General features: G+C 37.0%; 1 protein-coding gene across 1 annotated transcript in view; it reads right to left on the bottom strand.

Moving 5' to 3' along the window:
• Nucleotides 1–17,702, bottom strand: part of map2 (microtubule-associated protein 2) — a 99,891-nt gene that overhangs the window by 62,562 nt on the left and 19,627 nt on the right. The gene's annotated exons all lie outside the window — the stretch shown is intronic.

Here is a 17,702-nt window from a genome sequence, read left to right as displayed (position 1 = left end):
CAGTGAGTGAGCAGAATGTTCCAGAAAAAAGCGCAGATGCTCTTAAGTTACAATGTGCAAAAAAACAAAACAAAGAATGACATTGCACAAAGGCAATGAAAGCTTTTTCTACAATATTTTAACATTTAAAGATAATGATAGTTTCCAAACAGGTTTTCCCAAACACTCCTACTGCACACTCCACTGTCTTCAATCAGATATTGTCCACACAAACACAAAGCCCCTCCCCAAACTCACACCATTGGTCGAGTAGCTGAACATCAAATGTCAAAAGCTCCTTTTAAGGCAATTAAGTCCACTTTATAACCATTTTTTAAACATCCTGGGATGATTCTAGTCGTGCAGGTATAGCTCTTTGACTATACGTTTTTTCATGTTTGAAATCGTTTCAAAGATCAGTATTCAGCGTTTTGTTTAAAACAAAACATTATTTATACATCTGTATCTGCAGGTAAATGCATCCATGTCCCATCTGAGATACATTAAACTGTGTAAATATATCTAAATGCTATTTCAGATCAGATATTGGAATGAAAGACACTATACCGGATGAAGTGCATCCTAATCTTACCCAAAGATACAAAATGGAAGAAAGAGTTCAAACTGAACACAATCTTGCTGCTCAAGCTGTGTATGACAATTATATACAAATATTTGCTCCTTTTCCATTTTGCAAATACTTTAACTTTTACTTTCAATCCTAAATTATGTTTAGTATACAGTATGTAAAAAAATCATACTTAGGTACAATAAATATCACATACTTTAAGACTTTTACTCAAGTGATATTCTAAACGGTGACTTCAGCTTCTACCAAAGTCATTTTCTGGCCAGATATCTGTACTTTTACTTGAGTATGGCTTTCAGGTAATTTATACACCACTGAGTTTTACAGCTAACCATGAGGAGCATGAGAAGACCTTCAAAGCTTAAGTATGTATGAATTATGCATCAAGCGATCTACTGTGTAAAATATGTTTTCTTCCCATGCTCTTTGGCATTAATTGTGTTCAGAACTGTACTTTAAAGGGGGGGTGAAATGCTATTTCATGCATACTGAGTTTTTTACACTGTTAAAGAGTTGGATTCCCATGCTAAACATGGACAAAGTTTCAAAAATTAAGTTGTACGTTTGAAGGAGTATTTTTGTTGCAAATGGTTTGTCACAGGTTTCGGAAAGTTTTTTTCGAGTATGGCTCTGTGTGACGTTAGATGGAGCGGAATTTCCTTATATGGGTCCTGAGGGCACTTCTGCCGGAAGACCTGTCACTGATCAGAGCGAGAGACCGAAATGTCACAAAAGAAGTGTGTTTTTGGTTGCCAGGGCAAGACAACCCTGCACAGATTACCAAAAAAAAAAAACAGCATTAAGGGACCAGTGGATGGAGTTTATTTTTACAGAGCATCAACGGAGTTGTGCAAGTGTTTTTGTTTGTTCCCTGCATTTCGAAGATGCTTGTTTTACAAACAAGGCCCAGTTCGACGCCGGATTTGCGTATTGTTTATTTCTTAAGGATAATGCAGTCCCAACGAAAAAGGGTCACGCGTGTTGGAACCGCAGGCGGTGAGTAAAACTGCTTCAAATATCTCTGTGTTATTAACTTAGCTATCGGCGCGTAAGAACATCAGGTAAACAACATGCGATGTTGCCATCAAACTGCACTTTCCACATGTACACCTTAAAAAAAATATATATATGAATAAAAAGACGACATAAAGTGGAACTTAGTGATTTTCCAAAACCGCTAAGCAAATATATACAGTTTCAATAAGATACGTCCTGCTGTAGTATTTGATGCTGCTGCTCTTGTTCAATTTCAGTCTCGGGATCTGATTCTGGATCATAAATATATGCTGAATCTGACTGTTAGCCATGGTTTGTTTTGGATGATGGTTTTTTCCTCACGGTAATGTCACAGCTTCCAGCTCTCAACGCAAAAGCCTACTGGTGCTCGTGATTCTTTAGCTCCGCCCACACGTCACACCTTCAGCCGCTCGTGTTTTTCCGGGAAAAAACGGTACAGACTATCTTTCTCTTATAAATATAATAAAACTAAAGACTTTTTGGAGTTATGAAGGATGCAGTACTACTCTATAGGTACTCAAGATTAACAGGATATTGAGTTAAAACGAGTATTTCACCCCCCCCCCCCCCCCCCCCCCTTTAATTATCAAGAGCCTATCAAGAGATCCATCTCAGTGCTACTAAAAAACACTTTTAAATGTTAGTTTTACAAAGCTAGGCACTTTTAAATGTTAGTTTTACAAAGCTAGGAACTCCAATGTATTTAATCTTTACTTCTTCTCAGTTTTTTCTGCTCTAAAGAAGTTATCTCTTCCCCAAGTATTCCCAAGTTGGCCACTACTGTCACAGACCATATGAAAACAAAAAAAACAGAGCAATGCAGACAGGAAACTTTGATTGGAAATATGACAGTAGCTGGTGTTCAGATGGCCTCAATATTGACTCCCTCCATTGACTGACTCACAATAATGTAATAAGTTCTCTAATAAGCTCTTTGATCACTAGTGGGGGTGAACGAGGCACATTTACACAGACCAACCATAGTCTTCTGATCCTATATTGGGTCAGAACCATCAATGATTTAAAGTCAGTTTTTTTTCACCTGGATGGTATAACAATGCCCCATTTGTTGAATTGGGATAGTTTGTCTTTTTTTTTCACTCAACCTCATGTAATTTCAAACCCAGATTACCGTTATCTTTGAGAAACATGGAATATAGATCACAAGTAATATGGACCATGGCATTTATGGCTGTATCTATGTCTTTTTCTTTTTTTTGGAGCTTGAGCTTTTTTTGTGTTGCATGTAAAAAAAAAGAAAAAATAAGAAAAAAAGCAGTTACCAAAAACAACATTGATACAGATTTGTAAAGACATGAGGGTGAGTAAATTATGACCAAATACTAATTTTTAGTTGAGTTATTCCTTCAAAACACTGATTTCTTATCATTTTCCTCAGCCCATTTCTCTCTCTCCCTCTCTCTCTCCCTCTCTCTCTCTCCCTCTCTCTCTCTCTCTCTCTCTCTCTCTCTTTGCTGACCGTCATTATTAGGGCAGAACAAAGATTTGTCTTCACTCATCTCCCCCCTTCGGCTGTTCATGCTCTCTCCCTTCATCATTATCTTCACAAATGTGGGATTCTAAAGGCACTGCACACAAACAGAGGGGCAGAGAACCCTCTAACCCTCCTAAAAACCCCACCCCAAACCTCACTACGGATGGTTATCCCCCGACCGCTGAATGAATCTTCTTTCATGCTTAAAGCTTCCAAGGCTCTGAGGCCCGCTTATTTTCATGCACTTCCTTGGTAACATGGGCGTCTGCCTTCCCGAAATAGCATGTCTGATGGGTTTAGCCGTGTGTGGTGTGCCAGCGCCGCATGGAGTAGAATGAGGGTGGGCCATGCTAATTCAAAAACACATATGTCTGAGCCATGTAGAACAATCATGGGCGCTCTTGTTTGTCTGAGTGCTGATTTGCATTGTTTTCCTGAACGCCTTCCCTAATAGAGTCTTAAGCTGTATTCTGATTTACAGGATACAGGATTTACATTTTCTTATAACATAATGTCTATTAGAAACAGAGGTGGCGCTATTCTCCTTAAAAGGACAGTTCATGCAGAACTAAACATTGCCTTTTGTGTTTCAGAGAATAAATGAATTTGTAATGAAAAAATGATTTAAATAAAAACTGAATTTCAAAAATGCTAACACTGTATGTAGTGCTAAAGCAGCACCAGTTTGAGGAAATCACAAATCACAAACTATGTTGCCTTAAAGATAAAATATTGCCACAATGAATTCTCTTTTAAAATAACTTCTACATAAAAGTGTAAAATATTTTGTCATCTCAACAACAACATTCATAATCAATGCCTTGCAACAAACAGACACAATGCTTGTCAGAAGTAGTCAGTACTTGAGTCATGCTAATTGAGGGTTTTGAGTATGATGAAATAACATACTTGGGTGAATAAACCCAATAAATAAATAAATAAATGAATATTATTTAAATAAATGCATACATACACAGACATAAATAAATATGTACATACATACATACATACATGCATATTATTTGATATATAAATTAATCATTATATTGAAATATTATTAAATACTTCAAATAAAAATTTTACCATATAAACAGATACTTTTGAAAAAGCAATGTTATTTAGATAAATGTTATTTCAATATATAAATGAATAGCTCAAGTGTTGTCTGTCTTTGATGACTTACAGTACAACACATGACATACAACAAATAGTATGATATTATATGAAATAATACTTATATGACATTTAAGTAAAAAAAATCCTTCCCAATAAAAGTGTCAACTGTCTGGCAATAATCGAACCTGAGGTGTTGTACATCAAGCAATAATTGAACATGAAGTGTTGAACATAAAGCCAGATCCCTTAGAATATATCTCAGTCATTAGAACAACAGGTCCATCCCCATCCAAGCAGGATCTAGTCATAATCTTTCCTAGTCCCACCTATCACAGCATCCTGACAGCAGATGCTCATGTATATAGCCTGAACCATGCCTCTGTTATGGTGGATCAATTCTAATTAGCCTGATGGCTATTGCATCCCACATTATCTCCAGACTATGTCGAGGCGGACTAGCTGCCCTAAGGTTAGCCCTCCTGTGGGGTGAGTGTGAGGAGGAGAGACATCCTCTAATCCAACAAACCAGCAAACAGCAGCTGCACCGTGGATCTAATCCCCCCTCCATCCACAGCCTCAAGCACCGCCAAACAAGAGCAAACTGTGAGGCATCCCACCTGAGACCCTGAGATGTCAGACTATTCATTATATCACACACTTCTGCTTACAAAGCTGGTGTATTTGTCATCGAGTGTCGATTTAGGCCTTTCCTGTCTTCTGAAAAAGATGTTGTCTTTGATGCTGTTGTCTAATCTTACAGTGAGAAAGCTGAAGGTAAAACAAGGTTTCTCTGTTTGCTGTTCAATGTTAAAACACAAATCACAAATGAGTCAGAGAGCATGCTTTCATGTATATCTGTCTGTTTAATCCGGGGTCGGATGTCTCTGGCGTGTACTTTGTAGAGCTGTACCTAGATATGTCTCTGATTTATCTCAAGAATACAGGCTACAATAAATGTAATTTGAAATTCCAATATATATATATATATATATATATATATGTATATATGTGTGTGTGTGTGTGTGTGTGTGTGTGTGTGTGTGTGTGTGTGTATTATTAATTTATTTTCTTTGGCATTCCAAAATCCAACAACAAAAACACCAAGGCAGAGCCATTGACTGTGAAATGACTACTGGGAATATTGTCCCAGGCCATGGGATGTGAGACAACCAACCTCATAAATATTTAGGCTAATTTGCACTCTATTTAAAACATTTCACCATATCTAAAATCATTTCTGCACAGTTCTGCCAATTAAAAAAAAAAGTGTAACAATACACTTTTTTAATTACATATCAATTACAAATCTTTCCAATGCAAATGCATCAATCTTAAATCATGGATTTTTGAAGTTTTTCGAAGTTGTTTATTTCTTTGTGAATTAGATCAAACTAAATCATTCCTGAATCCAACTAAGAACCCAATTAACTGTGAACTGAATTGATTCACTGTCTAACCAAAGAGTCACACCACTACTGTGTGTTCAAGCAATGGCCCTAAGTAAAGTGACTTGTGAAAGTGAAAAACCTTGGGTTCTAGACATTAGGGCAAAATAACACAGCGGTTGTATTCACACACTAATTAAGCTTTTTGCCAAGACAGAAGAAGTTTTTCTCCAAACCAGCCAGCGAGCGCATCTACATTCGACTAATTGGTCTCGAGCGCGTGTGGATGGATGAATATATAGAGGTCGAGGTGTTTCACCAGTGAAGCTCTTGAGATCCAAGCAGAAAAAGAAACAAGGCATTCATTAACATAAAGGGGCTGTCATCTGGGCCTTTAATCAATACATGCAGGTTAACTGCACACAATCACATAATAACTGCACAGGCACAAAAACAGACGCTCTGGCTGGTTAAAAGTCGAGATCTCGACTGGCTTGAACAGTTATTCACATTCATATGATGTTACACAAACTCTGATAGACTTCGAAATTAAAATTTGAGTGGGTTATTTAAATGAACACCTAGTAATGGGGCAATGAGCCAAATCAGAGTGTGAAGGAGTTGTCACATTATACTTTTCTTTTTATTTACAAGTTTGGTGAACTCTGACCTGCAAATTCATATTACGTAAAGATTTGTGACCAATAGAAGATTGATATGGGACAACTAAAATCGCACTGAAATTAAAGATTTAAAAATAAAAAATAAAAAATAAAAACACTGTATGACTACCTTTCAAGCAGTTTTGTAGCATTGCAGTAGAGGGGAGAAGTATCACGGCCGAAGACATTTTGCATGAAATGTGACCGCTGTTCAACTCATTTCATAACACAATATAAAATAACAATATTTAATATTCCTGTATAATGAATTATAAACAAAATGACTATAAAAATCAGTAGTGTTGACTGCTGTCTGGCCCACCTTATGGTCAACTTGGATTAGTACTTTTCTAAAGCACTGACCACTCAATATAATCCCTGAGAAGTATGGGATAGATCTGACCCTTGATGTGCATGAACTGGACACTAATTCTGTAGAACAACTACACTGACCTTAATCTCTTAACAGGGTGTGAAAGAATCACCTCTCCAACCAAGAGCCACGGGTCATTGTTTTACAGATACACCTGACTCGTATGGTTTGCTTTGACAAATTGATTTACAGCAAGAGACACTAGGATCTAAAGTCTAAAGGACACATGCACAGATTTGCAACCACGCAGTAAGTTTTTCAAACATGTTGGTTTAGCCTAGTGTCAATGGGATCATAAAATGAAACATTGTGAAACTCTATAGCGTGAATTCAGAAAAACAAAGACAAACTCCAACATTACTGACTACTATAAATTGCTTTAGACAAAAGCATTATATTTAAAAAAAAAAAAAAGAAATCACACAAACAAGAGTTGTTCCTAATATCACTGACCGACTCACAGCTGTGTTGACATTCAAACCGACTGCGAACTTGATATTTGCTTTTATACAACAGTTCAATAAACAATACGTTAAAACTAAATGTTACATAGTGCTAAATATAACCTATGGGAATTAGTTCATTTTCTGTAAAAAAAAAAAAAAAAAACTTGTGACTGGGTCAATTGATACAGGCACAGCAATTCTACCTCACTTTCATGATAAACATTACGCTGGGAAAAAAAAAAACCTGCACCCAGGCCACCTGGGACAGCTTATACGATTTGACCCTGAGTAAGAGGGACAGTAAATATTTCATGACTCCTGCCAACTGAAGTGCACTCAACACTACATTGACGGTTGAGGTAATCACTGAACGCAAACACAGCCGCACTGGAACTAAAGCATTTATAAGACTTGTCAAACAAGTGATTCTCGGCAGGGTTGTATCTTGTCTCTATTAAGCAGGATAACAAGATTACACACAGACTAGTGGCCACACCACAAATACCACTCACTCCCTCTTAAAAACATTCTTCTATTCCCAAAAGGCTGCTGGATGTCTCTTCACTTTTGGGCATTTCAACTGGAAAGCGACTGTGTTGTCCGTACACAGCTGCTAAGTGAGATGGAAGAGAGCATGTATTGAAACTGCCGTATTTATAACAAAAATCAATCTTGTCAAGCCCATTCTGGTCAAGCCCTGGCTCTCAAATATCAAAACAAAGTGCCAAAGTCGATCAGAGAAATGGAAAAATGGGCCAAACATTATAGATTCCGGCTAAAATCCCTGGAAGATTATCCAGTTAGTTTTTATTCATCATTGACGCTCAGAAGTGAAATTACCCAGGCTCATGATTATTAGAAGTTATGAACAGCACAGAATTAATTAGAGGATTTAATTAGAAAAATATTCACATATCTGTCTGAAAAAGCAAATCTAAAAGCAAAAAAAAAAAAAATTAGCATGCCACAGACAGACAGACAGACAGACAGACAGACAGACAGACAGACAGACAGACAGACAGACAGACAGACAGATAGATAGATAGATAGATAGATAGATAGATAGATAGATAGATAGATAGATAGATAGATAGATAGATAGATAGATAGATAGATAGATAGATAGATAGATAGATAGATAGATAGATCCCTTTATAAAGAGATATTGCAGGTTTAATTTTGGAAGCATCTTGTTAGGAACCTTCAATTAGTTTGACTCTAACTAAGAGCCTCCTGGACAGCAGATGGTCAATGTTACTGTAGTCAGACGTTATCAGCAGGTATTAGACGTCTCTCACTAAGACTTAAGCTTGATGTGATGAGTTAGAAATGTCCACTTTAGTTAAATAGATGAAGTCACTCCATTCAACAGTTACTCCTCTCAGTTACCTACTTTTTTTTCTATTATAGGGGTTTAAAAAAAAGTAAATCAAGAAGTAAGAATAATAACATTACAATTAATATATTTTTTAAATACACACACACACACACACAATCATATAATCATATATAACCAGCTATAGCTGCCCGCCCTTATATATTTAAATGTGATCCTTCCCAGTGGGAATTATGGAGGTCCATGGCATTTAAATGTTTGAAAGCTACTGGTCCATTATGTGGGTTGTATGACAAAAATAAATAAATAACGTGTGAAACAGAAGTATAGCAGAATCACTGTAAGCAATGACAGTGGGATTTGGGATCTTCATGAATCTCATCGCCTGGAGTCCTGCCATTTTTGAGATACAGCCCTGAAGAGATCAACATCAAGACTGACAAATGGCCCACAGTCGAGCCTGAGAGCTGCGGAAAAAAACTCCAAGGAGCCAGAGGATGATGTCAGGCCACATGGCAGACATGACAAGAGAAAATATAATTCAACCGCAGCTCTGTGGAAGCTCTGTAACACCCAAAAGGCCCACAAGCATTACCACTGCATGACTATTATTCATTTGTGAGACTACACTATACTACAGTTGTTAATTATAAAATAACTCTATTTTCTAAAATAACTATGTGCATCCACGTGTAAAATCAAGCTGGAACAAAACAATGTTTTCAGTGTAACCTGTCCATTTGAAAACATGCTCCAGCCTCTTGCCCATTCTCTTATATTATAACTGGACAGGATATTTGGCAACCATATCACAGTTATGCAACACTTCTATCCGGCAGAAGAAAGGACAATATTTACATAACTACCCTGTGCATGAATCCATTGCATTGCTATTAGCATAGAATGCAATAAAAAATCTTCATCAGTTGATGAAAAGGGCAAAAATACCCAAATCTATTAATACAAAATGAAAATAAATAAAACCACTTTACATAAAAATGTGTTTAAATGTACCAGTGAATTAATATACTAATATATCACATCTTATACTCACAAATAAACAAACATATTTGAACTGTTTATTCAATTCATATAAAACATTTAAATATACCAGAAATAATAAATTATTCGATCACAAATATATGTAATGATGTTTTTTAATTCATTTTAAAAGTGCATTTGTACCAGTAAAATAATACATTATTAAATAATTTGATTAAAACTGACATAGAAGTGATTAGCACTGCTTATTAATGTTTACAATTTTAGTTAGATATATCAAAAATTCATAATAATAATAATAATAATGTTTAAATAATAACAATATGTTGTTTTTCTAAAGCTGACATAATTAACTTCTTATATGCACCTGCTAATCTTTGGGAGCAAACAACCATCAACAAACTGCATAATGTCACTGATAATTTGCATAAAGTAAAACTAAAAATCAAACTTAAACATTTCAATTTCTTCATAAAGCTTTTTTTCTGCAAATAACTTTTAGAGTAAGCATTCTTTAAAAGGCATTTCATGGACAGACCATATTGAATAACACTATGGAGGAATTAAGTACCTTGCTCAAGGGTACAAATGTGACACTTTGGATCTCCCCTTACAGGGTTTGAACCTACAACCTTTAGATTACCAGCTCAGTTTGATAACCACTACACTAAAGAAGTAAATAAACTCCTCAGAAGCAAGACACACTGCAGTCTTCTGAGTGGGTGTGAGAGTAAACAGAACCAAAAATGACCAGTGGAGACCTGAAAGGTCAAAGGTCAACAGGCTTCAGTGATAAACCAGTCACCTATATAAATATGACCTTGGCTTACACTTTATGAGAAAGAGAGAGAGAAAAGAGAGAAGTGCATATAAAGCTGGTATAAATTAGTCAGTTCAAGCCAAGGCGACAAAAGAAGCTCCAAGTTCCTATTTCCTCTCTCTCTTTCTCACAGTCTCTGTCTTTTATTCTCTGCCTCCATTCTGCTTTATGAAGAGCACAGGAAATTCCTCTCAAGTGAAATACTCATCCCATGGGCAGATTCTGTGTAGAGACTTATACATACAGTATGAGAGCGGAAGACTGTAAAGAGGAGTAATTCTTGAACGAGAGAGAGGTAATCCTGTTGGAAAATCCAGTTTAAACTGGTAACTGTAACTAAGATATTTGGCTAGCATGTTAAAAAACCAGGTTGAGCCAGGTACAAGGAATCTAAGGATCATCTTAGACCAGCTATAAATCAGCCACCATGTTATGAAAAATGCAGATACCAACTATAGCTTGAATTGAAAAGAACAGAAAAATGTCACTGTTAATATAGATGAAAGTGTTTATAGACAGCATGCATGATACATTTCTGATAACTGTACTGCTATAAAAAATGTAAAGGGATGTATCATCCAAGAATGAAAACTCATAATTCACTCGCCTTCATGTTGTTCATAAACCAAAGGAAAAAAAAACTTTTTTGGGTGAACTAACCCTTTAAGATTGGATAAATGGGTCTCAGCTTGGTTAAGAACAGTTAACTAGCTTTAAATGGTTTAAGCTGTGTTTTTTTAGGAAGAGAGGATTTGTCCGGAGGCCATTAGCTAAGGCATTCGATTAGAATGGAAAAAGTGGCAAGCCCCTTTATGACTCAGAATAATGCTCACGCTGCCCACATCACTGAACTCCAGGGTGCGGCCGGCAGCGATGCCCAGTTGGCCTGACCTGCAACTGCACACAGAAACTAACATAACAGGACATCCCCTTTGATTAGCTCCATATAAAGATATCCAACTCCTAAATGAACACCACAACTGGAGCTGCTTTACTGTCTAAATGGGAAGCTATCTTATAAAACAGCATTCTAATTAAAAAGGAACATCATAAGTGACTTATTTGAAACATTTTATATACAGCATATCACATAGAGCTATTCAGCACCGCCACAAGAAAGACACAACAGCAAAAAAAACATTTTTGTGAAATATAGTATAGTTTGTTGTTGGAGTTAGTTCTGATAAGGTTTGGGTCTATATACGCGCAGACTTCAAGAATTAAAGCTGAGCTGTTTAAGCCCCAGAGTGTTGTATCGACTTGCATACAGTCATCATTTCTTTTCTCTATGCTACGGCTGTGTGTTGCTTTACGGTTGGTGACATAAATAATAATAAATGCTCTGTTTAAGAAGATGATGGCTAACATTACAGTATGTATGTTTACAATCTGCAGATATCTACAGTATCTTGGAAACATTTTAAACTAAACTCATAGCATCGCATTCTGGGATATCATTATATGCAAACGACACGTGATGCTGCCTTAACTGGCTTCTATTAGAAGGCACACTAAATAAAAACAATATAGTCTATTTTGACTATTGTTTAGTAAAAATCTTTGAAATTTACTTGAGAAGCAACATGCCATAAAAATTGTTTTTATTGACTGCATCTTGAATATACAATAAGTGTATTTTATCTTACTGTTTTAACTTGTTTATACTTAAAAGCATTAAAAGAATCTTATATAAATACTGCACTATACAAAATACTGCACATTTATTTTAAATATAATATGCTGTTGCTTCTCAAATAATAGCATCTATTGTTTCCAAAATGTTTAAACACTTAAACTGGAAAACAAGACAAAAGTACTTTGAAGGAATAAGAATATGACTTTTGCAACGCAAGTATAATAGCTGGCAAACAGCTTTCACTTAGAACGCGTCTTGGCAGGTAGCTCAATTTTTTTAGAACAAAATTTTCACAAAGTTACAGAGTTCTTTAAGGATACATCTGAGAGTGTGTGAGAGAGAGATAGTACAGAGAGATACAGCCATGTCTTCTTTAACACAAAGTAAACAAAGCGTATGGCTTAAAGCTGTAGACTGATCATCTCTCTGCCCTGGGTGCTGCTGTCCAACTCTTTCCTGTGTAATTTATCTTTCACATTTTTCTCTTTCACTTTCTTTGCTCCTATACACCTCCATTCAAAGATGCAAAAAGATTTCCCCTCTCCTCTTGAGGAACTTTGAGTACTTCAAAGGCACCACATCACAGGCAAAGTCCTTCATCTCTGCAAACTGCATCCATAATGAAGGTGTCTTCCCAGCACTTAGCAGTCTAATGCCACTGCAATATTTACTTGACTCATCTTTCGCACTTACTGTTTGCAAACAAAACTTGTCTTTTCAACTAACCAGACTGCCAATGCTTCACTCCAAGGACATTCCCAGGCATCAGATTGAGAATAATCTCACCCCTTTCCTTGGTGGGACAATTGCAAGTTCACAGACTAGCTGGAAACAGCAGAGTAAATTGCACATTTTAGGATTTTTTCCCTATTGGAAAATCCTTCTCAAACTTATAACTGGAACATGATAGGGTATGTGATTTCTAGCTGGTCTAAGATGGTCACAAGCTAGTTCTTACAAAAACCAGCCTGACCACTTTAAATTGGTGACAAACTGGTAGAAGATGTTCTGCCAGTTAATGGCCACCAAATCACACCTTATAGGGAAATATCTTCCTTTTTAGAAGGAGACAATTTTGGGCTTGTGATGTAAGTTTTGTACTGAAGGACCCTCAATCACAAAGCAGGAAATGTGGCCTTGACCCAGCTACTGTCTCCCACCTCCAATCCAAAAGAAAACACAGATACAGGACACCAGATGGCCAAATCTCTACAAAGACTTTCACTACAGCGATTAATTTATGAGTGTTTATATGAGTATGTGAAATTGTTTGCAATGGTTTAAGAGCCACATCCCCATATGCACCCACATATGCACCCACATACACACACACACACACACACACTGCAGTAGACAAGGGCCCTTTCAGCAGGGTCTGTTTTCCTCTCTTAAACAGCCATGCTCTCTACTAAATGGGCTTCCACCCATCCTCCTCACATATGGACTCTCCCACCGAGAATGAGAAGGAGGCTGTGAAAGAATTACAAGAGAGGGGGTGGATTCAGAAAGACGTGACTGAAAGAGGAAAGAGGAGAAAGGAAGAGCGACAATGAGAACAGAATTAGGACAATAACAGCATGAGGCATTTCTAAATAAGTAAAGGTTAAAGTTCAACTTGATGGTATCCTTATGCTGCGAAAATGAAACAGAACCAGTCTATACCTCAACCTTATGTCATAAATACATTTAATCACATATCTGCTGTTTGACACTAACAATGCAATGGTAATCAGTTATCAGCTAATTTGTCAACATATCATCAACTCAGGAAGGAAATTATTAAATGTTACATGAGACAGGTTTAGACCAGCTGTAAAGGCTCCATGGAATAGACCAGCAAAAAGCACTGATCAGCAGTCTGTGAATGTGTTTAAGGATTCCTCCCCAATTGTAAATCATCCCCACTTTCACATGCTCAAAAAAGAAAAGAAAAAAGTCCCATGAGATCATTATCGTAACAACCCAAGACAGACATCCGGGGAGAGGGGATTTTACTAGCCATAGCTCACTCCTGACAGAGGAAGTCCCAGGCTCCAGCTGTAGATCTGGAGAGGTGATGAAAACAGATGAAATCAGTTTCCACAATGCAGCTGAAATTAAATTGACTATACTGCTGACTCTTCTAAAGTGATCATTTCATTCATTATACTAAGGGGAACGCAGGTGTTACAGCACCTAAACAAGATGAGGCATGGGAAAAAGCAAGGAATTTACAGAGCATGGAATAAATATAGAAAGAATTTCTAAATTTAAAAATAAAATATGTACACTACCATATACAATACCATAGGGTGTGTGTGTGTGTGTGTGTGTGTGTGTGTGTGTGTGTGTGTGTGTGTGTGTGTGTGTGTGTGTGTGTGTGTGTGTGTGGAAAGAAATTCATATTTTTATTCAGCAAGGATGCATTAAATTGACAGTGAGAGTAAAGACTTTTATAATATACAAAAAACTTCTATTTCAAATAAACGTTGGTCTTCTGACATCTCTGTTTATTAAAGAATCCCCCCAAATCACTGTTTAAACAAAAAAGCACCACAACTATTTTCAATGTTGATACTAAGAAATGTTTCTTGAGCACCAAATAAGCATATTAGAATGATTTCCGAAGGACCATGTGACACTGAACACCGAATAAAAGCATTTTTAATATTTAAGTGTTTTTGATCAGATATATGCAGCCTTAGAGACATAAAATACTTTTTTAGAGAACATTTTTTCAAGCTTAAAATACCAACATTAAACTTTTGACAGAAGTGTACTTCGAAAGAGAGAACATTTATTAAAAAGTGCAACAAATAAGTAAATAAGCATCCTCAGCTACTGCATGAACATAAAGGTAAATAGACTAAAGTAAAATGTTGTACCGAGGTATTTTTCATAATGGCTGAAAACCCAAAGTTCAAGTTTTTATAGGTTCTCATTAGCTGTGCTTACATGGTCATTGATGAAATCCTGAATGTACAGTTTACATCAATGTAATTTCAATGTAATATTGTTCTTATCCAGGCCCTGGAGAAGGCAACCACATGATCATCATTTACAACCAATATCATGACTTTAGATGCTACAGGACCCTCCCAGAGACCTACTACTTTGGATCAACAAGTACCTTCTTTAGCACTGATCCATGTCTGATTTTTTTTTTTTATTTAAGAGCTAATTAATATAAATGATGGATCCTGACAAACAATCAGATTAATGAAGCATACTGTAAATACTGCACTCACATAAACAAGTGCGTGAATGAGATTTTGACGGACTCATAGTAGGGGGGTTTCTGTCTGCCAGGATGAATCACTTCACTCTCACGCAACTTCACAACTTCTCTCCAACTGTGCTTCTCTTGATTCCAGACCATTCACAGGGGTATTGAACTGCAGCTTGCTCGTAGAAATAACCTAAACATTACCACATTGCTGTGATGAAGCTCTGCTTCTGCAATCACTGCTGAACAAGGGTCTGTGATCCACTGAGCATTAACCAGGCCAACAGGAGGGGCTGGGAAAAAGCCCAAAGCCATAGTGGTGTTGGGCGTGTGACATTAAAGAGAAGACAGAAACTTTGCAGTTTTTTTTACAAGCTATGTCATAAACAAGCTATGCAATTACAGCCTGCCAAGCTAATGAAGTCTCCTCTTGTTAACAAGTAGTAGGCAGCCAATGATGCTTCATCTTGGGAGATCATTTGTCAAAACATTGCTCAAACACATCTCACAATATGAATTACTCAGTGAGGTGACACTATCAGGACAATGCTTTGGTGAGCTGCTAACTAAACATAAAGGAAAAGTTTGCAAACTCATATGGGTTTATACTTCTATAGAACACAAAATATATTATGAAGAATGTTTCTGCTATTTAATGTCCATACAATTAAGTCACTGGGCTTCAAAAAGGAAAGAAAGGTTGGAAAATGAATCCTCATGGCTCTAAAGAAACATGATCGATTCAAAACATTGATTAATGCATGCACTCAATGGCTACATCAAGTATATTATCAAGTAATATCAGTCTTCATTGTGTATGGTCACGACATTTGTGGGATCTAGGGCTGAAATGATTATTCAAAATAATCAACAATGCGACAATAAAACTTTTTTTGTCAAATATTTGTTTGATTCCATATGACCAAATGTAAGGACCTACAATAACACAGTTTGACCAGTGTGATGCTGTAAAGCAAGAGTTATTCAGCCCTCCCTGCAATCCAAAAGAAGAACACACAATAAGAAGTGCAAACAAAGCCGAAACAGTAGAAGGCGGAAGTTCTTTTGCATTCATAAGCCAGGGGTAAAAAGAAGTTTGATTCACACAAGCAATGGTTCACTGTTAGCAAACACCCTGACGCTGCTGAAAGCGGCATGCTTTCCTCTCAGTAATGAAATAAATACAAAACTAATGACAGAAGTGAGAAAATAGCAGTTAAGAAAGTATCGCATCTGCAGTGGGCAATCCAGTAAAGACACGTCATGTTTGTTTGTATATCGCTTTATGCAAAAGATTATTTTAAGCAGCTTTACAGTATCAAACATAAAAACAGTGTCAGTGTGGCTTTTAGTTAGAACTACAGCTTGTTATTTAGCAGCTCTATATAGAATATGTGTGTAACTCAATATTTTCACTAGTCGTAAAAGCTGAATAATCTATCAAACCCTTCTGATAAATCTGTGAAATAATGAAAATTCTGCCAATTCATTGTTCAATAAATCATTAGATTAATCGATTATAAAAAAGAATGTTTGTTGCAGCCCATCGCAACCAATGTAGTCTGTGTATGTCTAGGATGCAGAAAGAATTTTCATTCTGGGTTAACTAACAGACGTCCCACTAAGAAGTTCATGTCCTTTTACACGAGAGGACAGAGTGGATCTGCACCTCATCTGCGAAGAGACCACTGACAGCAGCTTCCCGACAGCTAAAACAAGGCACAGGATGTATACATAGCCATCCAAATTACACATGACTTCCTCCCATCCATGCAGCGGCGGGTGCTGCTCTCCACAGGCGGCCCGCGCTTACCACATCTTCTCTTCATCCCAGCTGGGATATCATTTACACAGCAGCACCAGACGCTAAACCGCTAAAATTCATCACCTGCCTACAGCCATCCTCATTTAATTTCACTTAGGCTATTCATTAAAAGTTATGTCTTCTGAGAAATAAGTGACTGCAGAACAATGCGAAGCCTTCCAGCATGATGAATAACTAACTGCAATGAGCAATGAGAAGTAATGAGATGTGTCTTCAAATTAAACCAATAATATCCAAGCAAAATAATACAATGTTGAGATCTTGTTCCTTTTTATTTTGTTTTATTTTTTTACAAACGGACACGTTGGGCTATTTGTTTTGGACAGCTAAGCTGCTGACTAACCCTTTCCTAAATACTGAGCAAAGCGGGTTGTGCAAAGGCTCTTCTGCTCCAAGCAGTGGGTGGCTGGCAACCAGAACTGTTACCAGGGCAACACTCAGAGAGTCAGTCTCCATGGTGACAAATAACAGCACTAGGAAGACCTTCAAGAGAGCGGATGGAAACAAAAACCGCCGGCAGTAGTTTCTCCTGGGCTCTGAATGTCCCTCAGATGACTCGCTTTGATGCTTTGCCTCTCTGAGGATGGATAAATATACTGTAGGAGCCATTGCTATTGCACAAATCCTGTATATTAAATCTGTTTTCGATTTCACAGTCCACAGTGATTTGTGAACTGCCTGCATCTTATGGAAATGGCATATCAGCCTTCCAGGGTTGTGTGCCTTTCGCAATTTTATTGAGAATTGCTTTTGAATTCCAATTGAGTTGAGTTAAAACTAACTGTAAAACTGTGATTCAAAAATGTCAACAAGTGG

Source organism: Carassius gibelio, chromosome B9 (genome assembly GCF_023724105.1).
Source record: "Carassius gibelio isolate Cgi1373 ecotype wild population from Czech Republic chromosome B9, carGib1.2-hapl.c, whole genome shotgun sequence".
NCBI lineage: Eukaryota > Metazoa > Chordata > Actinopteri > Cypriniformes > Cyprinidae > Carassius > Carassius gibelio.
This window is presented reverse-complemented; position numbering and strand designations above follow the sequence as displayed.